The 8,503-nt window shown below is 45.5% G+C and overlaps 1 non-coding gene across 1 annotated transcript; it reads right to left on the bottom strand.

Annotated features, from left to right (window-relative positions):
• Window positions 1-2,146: 2,146 nt before the first annotated feature.
• Trnas-cga (transfer RNA serine (anticodon CGA)) lies at window positions 2,147-2,219 on the bottom strand. Its single transcript has one exon. It is a non-coding gene; the product is annotated as a tRNA-Ser (tRNA).
• Between the last annotated feature and the right edge of the window lie 6,284 nt (window positions 2,220-8,503).

The raw sequence follows: 8,503 nt of genomic DNA, 5'->3' as shown, positions 1-8,503 counted from the left end.
CAGGGCTGGACAGGTGACACCTAAAGGAACAATGGCAATGTCTTCCAGCAGGGGAGAAGAATTATTCTTCTTCATACGTGCAAACGGTCTCCTGCTTTTTGAGATTATCTGAAGAAATGAGCCACGTTACATTTACAAAGTGATTTGCATAATACCAAATATCGAATCTGGGAAAATTGTGAACAATTATTCCAGATAATGCTCCTCACCATTCAGTTGTACAGGCTGTCTCAAACTTTTGGGGTCAAACTGAAACAGTTGATAGTGGTTCCACAACCGATTATATTGAGAAAAGGAAGAAAAGAATACTGCTACTCGCCTCAGAGCCGAGATGCTGAAAAACAGATAGGCACAGCGAAAAGTCTGTCAGAAAGTGAGCTTTCGGCCAACAACACACACACAAAGCGCGCGCGCGCGCGCGCGCACACACACACACACACACACACACACACACACACACACACACATACAATCTGTCTGTTGAGGCCAGACTGAGAGTCTGTGGTCATGTGTTATGCACATACTCAGCGTACACTGCATAACAACAACTTATGTCTTAATAACTGTTCAAAGTGAGACGTCCAGTTTCATGCACGGATAGTAATGACGCATCAAGTTCTGTTTCACTCTCTCAAAGATCCCTGGTGTATGCTATACGACGAGACAGGTAGCTTGGACTCTGTCAAGCAGGTCTTTGTTCCTTTCTCCAGGGGTTTCATCGCCAACGTCTTAACATAATCACAGAGGAAAAACTGCACACGTGTAAGATCAAGCGACCGGCCATGGGTCACGACATCCCCTTCAATCGAATGATGAGGGTACATGTTGTTCAGGTGCTCCAAATATTAACAGCGAAGTGTGCTGGTGCACAATCGTGTGGAATTCATGTGCTTTCACAGGTAACAAGGGTTACGGTTTGCAATAGCAGTGGTAGCGCATCTCACAGAAACACCAGGTAACATGGACCAGTCAGGGAGGTCTGTTTGATGGTCAGGAGTGTACGTATGCTGTTTATCACACAGTGCATGTTAAAATTTACGGTTTACACCCGAATTGCATACACTACTGTAAAACACGCACTGAGACTGGCAGTTGTCACTTTGAACTGCGAACTTCCATATGATGTTTTGCGGTGTGTCTGTAACACAATAAATACGTATTTCCATCCATTTGCTCCCTATCACAGTATAATCCATTGTGTGCCTACTATCACCCATTTCAGTTTGACCCAAAAGGTTTGAGACACCTTGTATCGTGGCAAGGCTCAGTAGGAACCAGAGCGTCAGAGGAGCTGACGCCAAATTTGTAGCAGTCTACGAGATGCGGCCTCCTACATGATTGTAGGATACATGAGAGGAGGTGCAGTGGAGGGAGTAGTGTGGAGCACTGGGGCGCTAATGAAACATCATGGATAGGTCTGATATAATTAAATTTTTCTTTAGACATTTGAGCCGCAGGTTTATCTGCGATAATGATAGAAGCTGAGAAAATGAATTAAAATTTTAGCCGTTACGAGGACTTGAATCTGTGTCTCCTTGCAGGTGTGCTAGCCATTACACCACATTACTTCCAATGCTTGGGTGCTATTCCAATACTGGTGAGCCTCAGCAATAATAACGATTTAAGAATGGGAAAATAATATGAAGATGTGAATTGAAGTTTGTGTTAGGGAGGGCGTTGGACCAGGGTACTCCATGTTCCTTTGTTCCCTATACTGCTATGGTGGTGTAATGGCTATCATATCTGCCTATTGAGGAGACCTGGGTTCAAGTCCTGGCTGTGGCACAAAATTTTATTTCATTTCTTCAGTTTCTATCATCATCGTAAACCTCAATCACCGAGCAAGATGGCGCAGTGGTCAGCGCACTGGACTCGCATTCGCGAGGACGACGGTTCAGTCCCGCGTCCGACCATCCTGATTTAGGTTTCCCTAAATCGCTCCAGGCTGGGCCGTTTCCTTTGGAAAGGCACGACCGACTTCCATCCCCGTCCTTCCCTAAACCGATGAGACCGATGACGTCGCTGTTTGGTCTCTCTCCCCAAACAACCCAACCCCAACCCTCAATCAAATACCAACCCAGAATGAGATTTTCACTCTGCAGCGGAGTGTCCACTTATATGAAACTTCCTGGCAGATTAAAACTGTGTGCCCGACCGAGGCTCGAACTCGGGACCTTTGCCTTTCGCGGGCAAGGCTCTACCACTGAGCTACCGAAGCACGACTCACGCCCGGTACCCCCAGCTTTACTTCTGCCATTATCTCGTCTCCTACCGTTTTAATCTGCCAGGAAGTTTCATATCAGCGCACACTCCGCTGCAGAGTGAAAATCTCATTCTGGAAACATCCCCCAGGCTGTGGCTAAGCCATGTCTCCGCAATATCCTTTCTTTCAGGAGTGCTAGTTCTGCAAGGTTCGCAGGAGAGCTTCTGTAAAGTTTGGAAGGTAGGAGACGAGATACTGGCAGAAATAAAGCTGTGGGTACCGGGCGTGAGTCGTGCTTCGGTAGCTCAGTGATAGAGCCCTTGCCCGCGAAAGGCAAAGGTCCCGAGTTCGAGTCTCGGTCGGGCACACAGTTTTAATCTGCCAGGAAGTTTCAAATACCAACTCATTATTAGCAAGAGTTTTACATTCATTCTGTCTTTTTCACGGCACTGCCAAGCGGCGGCTGTGGTGAACCAGCGTTACACGAAGGTGCAGAGCAGCACGTCAGGTGCAGGCCCTAGCACAGTGCTGCTGCCCCTCCACAAGAGGGTCCGGCGATTACCACGTTGCTACAGTACGGCATAGTTGTCTACTGGAGGCTCAGCACTCCGATTCAGTCAAGCTGCCCTCAGGTTCAGGCCCATAAAATTGCAAACTCCTGTTGTCTGTTTTCGAAATGGCGGGTAGGCAGAAGACACTACTGTGACACGGACAGTCCGAGAAGTGGTCCCTGCATACCGCCGATAAGGCGGTAGTTGTACTGCCCAAGAGAGTGGCACAGGGACCTTGCTCCGAAGTTGAACAACTTGCAGACAGGCAGATCGGTTTTCATTCACAGAAGATCGGCCTGGCTCTCACCTTCAGTCAATCACCACTTTACTGCCAGGAGTGCAGCCAGCAAAGTCGAATTTCCCTCCACAGTCGGATGGACGCAGATTCGTAGAAGCGAACACCGAGGTTGCAGCGGTTGTAGAGACTTCTTTGTATTCACCAGCGCATGCTGCAACTAGTAGAGCTGATCTCACACCGGTGCCCATGATGTGGATGGAATGGCCTAAATCTCAGAGTTGGTGGACGGAAGGCGATGGTTGTAGCAGCAGTCGATGATGATGTGATTCGCGCTATACTGGGACGGAAACTAGTCACGTTTTCTGTCAGCACTCCCAGCTGGGGCTTCAGAACAGTTTCTTTTATGCAAAGTTTACAGCTTGAAAGGCGTTCTTGTGCCATCCCTAGCTGATGTTACTTACTACATATAGCCTTGAAACAGAAGAGCCCTGTGTCTGATTGGCAATGTTGTCTAAGTGCTGAATCAGGATTTTACTGGCGTCCTCTCTCGCACACTATGAGGCAATGAGCTTGCTGTCTGTTTGTACTCCGTCACTCCGAGTGCTGACATTTGTTATGCCACCATTCTCTACCCGATGGACATGTTTCACTTTGAGTCATTCCATTCCATGTCTATCAAAATTTTATTGTTTGCTGGCTTCAGCGTCGTAACTTCAGTGTTAGTGATAATCTTACGGAACTAATCAGTTTCCATAAGTCACAGTTCGCCATTTGCGAAATAGATGAACTGATAAAACCGTATGTGTATAAAATCTAGGCTACCACGATGCCACTGTCATTTCAACCCAGTAGAGCTAATATGGGCCCATATTAATGTTACGTTTCCAGAAATAATAACAAATGTACCCTCGCTTGAGTCAAAGTACCCACAAAAGAATTTGTGAGGACCACCGTTTCTGAAGACCGGAAGTAAGCACCCAACGAACGGAGGGCATCATGCAAAGAGTGTAGCAGAATGAAACTGTACTGGAAAATTCAGTACAGGAGATGATTCCAATGAAAGTGATAGCGACACTTAAACTATCTGTGTAGTGGCGACAACAGCGTCAGTGAAATTTCCCTATTATCACTACACAAATGAGGCAGAGGTTGATTCAGTGGTATGTTTGGAGTGCGCACTTCATATGGACCCAAATTAGTGGATATGTTTCCAGAAATAATAGTTAATGTACTCTCACTGTAGTCGAGGCACTCAATAAAGAATATGTTAAGAAAGTCGCATCTGGAGACTAGAAGCAAGTTGTCAGCTACGTAACAAAACTGTACTGTCGTAAGCTGAAATTTTAAGCAGAAGGTCTTAAAATGGTTCAAATGGCTCTGAGCACTATGGGACTTAACTTCTGAGGTCATCAGTCCCCTAGAACTTAGAACTACTTAAACCTAACTAACCTAAGGACATCACACACATCCATGCCCGACGCAGGATTCGAACCTGCGACCGTAGCGGTGGCGCGGCTCCAGACTGTAGCGCCTAGAACCGCTCGGCCACCCTGGCCGGCAAGAAGGTCTTATCAGCGACTAATTCCAAATGAAGCTAATCTCAGAAATTCAGCATCTTCATGCAAAATAAATTTTACTGTTTATCGTATAATTGCACCAATACAGATATTGTGTTTTTTGTATCGATTTTAATCTTTCACCAAACAGCAATTGGCCTATTTAGGATATGTCTTACGTATCTTATTTCTTGTAGTCGGATCAGAAAAATTAATAATTGCTTAATTATATACCTAGCGATCTGCTTCTCGTAACGAAACCGTACTGGTAACCGCTTAAAACTCGATTCACGAGCGGACCATTCTGCATCATAATGATTTAAGACTATCTCGTGTCACAAAACTTCAACAGACTTCCCGTTTGGAGTAGATGTGTTCTTAAGATTTCGTTCGCATTATGTGTTTACCAAGCTTCAATAACGTAAAACTTTCCGCGTTTCAAAAATTCCGTAGCTTCGTCGGAATTTGCGTTTTCGTAAATTGTTCGTGTTTCAACTTAATAACTTGCTGAGGCGGAAAAAACTAAAATGAAAAAATAGTGCACTTCTTCCAGAAACATGGATTCTGTCTCCATTTTCTCACGCAGAACAGTTTGCCTGTGTGAGCGAGGTTAATGAAGTGTAAACATCACGCGGGACGCCACATCACAGCTCCACGCTTTTTCGTGATCCTGCCGAACCGTCATTCTTCGAGTAACTCTCAACAGACTTTATAAGTACTGAGGTCAGGTCTGTACGATATGAGAGCCGTGGTGTCCAATGTCGTACTGTTTCGTAAGTCAAGAGGTGCCCGATCGGCTTGGCTGTGTTCAAATGTGTGTGAATTCGGAAGCGACCAAACTGCTGAGGTCATCGGTCCATAGACTTACACACTACTTAAACTAAGAACAACCCGCACACACACACACACACACACACACACACACACACACACACACACATCCATGCCCGAGGGAGGACTCGAACCTCCGGATGGAGGAGCCACTCAATCCGTGACATGGCGCCTAACACCACGCGGTCACTCCGCGTGGCTTGGCTGTGTTCCATCGTAGTTGTCGTCACCTGCGGTCCAGATGAAACCGGTAATACCGTTAGGTAAAACCTACAGCCAAATAATGGTAATCTATACTACCCCACAAAGACAAGACATCTTTAATACTGTTTCTGCTACATCGCCCACGGGGAGATGCTTGATAAGCAATAGGAATACACAGGTAAACAGAAACAATTGTTTTTACTACCGCAGTAGGGATATTTCATAACAGGGAAAAAACTCTTCAACAAAAATAGTACAACTTCTCAATATTAACAGGCATCCACCTGGAACACACAGTGAATGAACGAAGTGGGGCGTGTAGAGTATGCCACTGGTAATCGCTAACGACGAAGATTAAGCATTCAGCGCCATTAGGTGACAGGTATGTGCCGCTGCGGTGCCTTTCGACCATTCTTGGACTGATGGGCTGCTAAGAGCTGGCGCACGAATTGGCGCAGAGCTTCGCCGGAACCAGTTGCCGACGTGTTGGCTTGCACCGTTCTATATAGCCAAGGCGCGGAGGAATTCGTCTCGATGTGGTTCCGCACACGTGACACGGTGGCGGAAATAGGTCCCTGGCACAGACGAGCTCTGGTAGCTCTCGTCCTGCCGTCTGTCGTCCTTGTGATCGACACAGTCCGGGGAAGCAACGCCTCCTGTGTATGCAACTCCGTGATGCTTCAGTGTCTGAGGGGTTGCCGGTCGCCTTAGGCGAACATCGGGGATGTCGCAGTTTCTCAAATTTCCAAAAGTTCGTGACCGATCTTCTTCACATTTTTACACGATACTCTAAAAGCATTCAGACGGACAAAGTCTTTAATTTAAAAACGGCTGAAGGCCAATATCTCAAAAAGCAAGCATAATCAGAAATTTAAAAGGCAAGCCATAACTTACAACAATTCTTTATTTAGGCTGAAGGCTCAAAGAATCTGAGATTTTCAGAGCAAGCAATTTGAATTCAGAATCGGCTTAAGGCCCAAGACTTAAGGCTAAACCACATTAATTTAGAAAGAAAAAATAAAAAAATAAAAAAATTAATTAGGCAAAACTCAAGCAAAACAGAAATTTAAAAGGGCAAGGCCTTGTCTTAAAACAGTTCCTTAGTTAGGCTGGAGGCCCAAAGAATCAGACACATCAAGAGCAAAGTTAAATTCAAATCAGCCGAGGACCCAACACTTAAAACTCCATAACATTAATATTTTTTAATACCAAAGGCCTTACATGAAACAGGCCTTAAAAGCAAACAACTCAAACTCAAAACCTGCTGAAGGCCCAACACTTAAAATTCAACAACATTGAAACCTTTAAAATGCCAAAGGTCTTAAGTGAAATAGTTCATTAAATTAGGCTGAAGGCCTAAAGTATCTTACGCCTTAAGGGCAAAACAACCTTAACTTTAAAAAAAAAGTCGGCTAGAAGCCATACAAGTACAAACAACAATAACCAATTTTTAAAAAAAGGCAGAACACCCAAGGGCGCTCAGATGTTCGAGGGTGGGTCTGGAATTCAAACACTAAGGCTCGCATAGGTGAGAAAGGCAGCCGGACCAACCCTTCACGATGCGACGACAACTCAACCAACCGACAGTCAACGGACCCACCGACAAGATAACTTCCACTTGACCCGACCAGGGCACAACAGGGAGTTCAACGGAACAACGTAGAAGATATTGGCACCCACAACCAATCATAAATGGAGCTGTCAAACTACTCACCGTGCTGGACAGCAACAACACGATGAGGAAACTACACTGCCTGAAATTTACGTTAACGGCCAGGGCAGGTAACCGGAACGTTAACGGCAACAAGGCGGAATATTCCGCTGGTACACTTCAATTCAAACAACGAGATACAGTTAAACTCCATGTAGGGTGGCTAGAATTTTCCAACTTAAAAACAATGTTGTTGTTCGCGGGAGTATCCCAACAGCCGACAACCAACTCCAAAGGACACAATGTGAACAGTCTTGACTTGCTGGTAGATTAAATCAAAACTCAACTTTCGTGTCCAGAGTCGGTGAGCCACGGACCTCGTAGCAATGGGAACAGCCCCACACACTCCGACACCGCGTAGAGACCGCCAGCGCCGGCCGGTGTGGCCCTGTGGTTAAAGGCGCTTCAGTCTGGAAGCGCGTGACCGCTACGATCGCAGGTTCGAATCCTGCCTCGGGCATGGATGTGTGTGATGTCCTTAGGTTAGTTAGGTTTAATTAGTTCTAAGTTCTAGGGGACTGATGACCTCAGAAGTTGAGTCGCATAGTGCTCAGAGCCATTTGAACCATTTGAACCAAGACCGCCAGCAGCCCCAGTCAAACTACGTCAGTGGAGAATTCGTCGTTGCTCCACGCCAGTCGACCGACTGGTCGGACACCGCCCAGCCGGAAACTATAAGATAGTCCAAGGTACGAATATCGATTCACACCGCTGCTGCCACCCGCGGAAGGAGAGGATAACAGCATAATCGCGGTAATCGCGGGAGACTAAACACAGAATCGCAACGAAGGCTTAATCCAGCGCACACCATAAGCCATCCACGGCTCATAGTTCTTTTTTTCTTTTTTTTTCAAAAACAATGTATGGATTTTTCATTTAAGCCGTCTGTGAGACAGAAAATGCTGTTGTGGTATGCTGTAAAATATTCAGTTCCGTATTCTCTGTCGCAGCTAGCTTCAGAAAAGGTAGTTGAGCATTTCAACCTTTAGAGAAATGGTTTTTCCACACATATTCTTTATCTTTACATACAATTTTAAATAAAAATTGTATACACAGTACAGTGCTGTTTCGTTTTCTTCCTCGTAGTCGGTTTTTACATAAGACAGGAAAGTTGTATTTATGATCAGAATACTACAAATGTGCAAAATACTATCTTTGAAGCTACTACTCTCATAGATCCAGCAACTGGAGAGTTCTTTTTTGTGGTCC

Source organism: Schistocerca cancellata, chromosome 10 (genome assembly GCF_023864275.1).
Source record: "Schistocerca cancellata isolate TAMUIC-IGC-003103 chromosome 10, iqSchCanc2.1, whole genome shotgun sequence".
Classification (NCBI taxonomy): Eukaryota; Metazoa; Arthropoda; class Insecta; order Orthoptera; family Acrididae; genus Schistocerca; species Schistocerca cancellata.
Note: the sequence above shows the minus strand (reverse complement) of the source record. Positions and strands in the feature narration are given on the sequence as shown.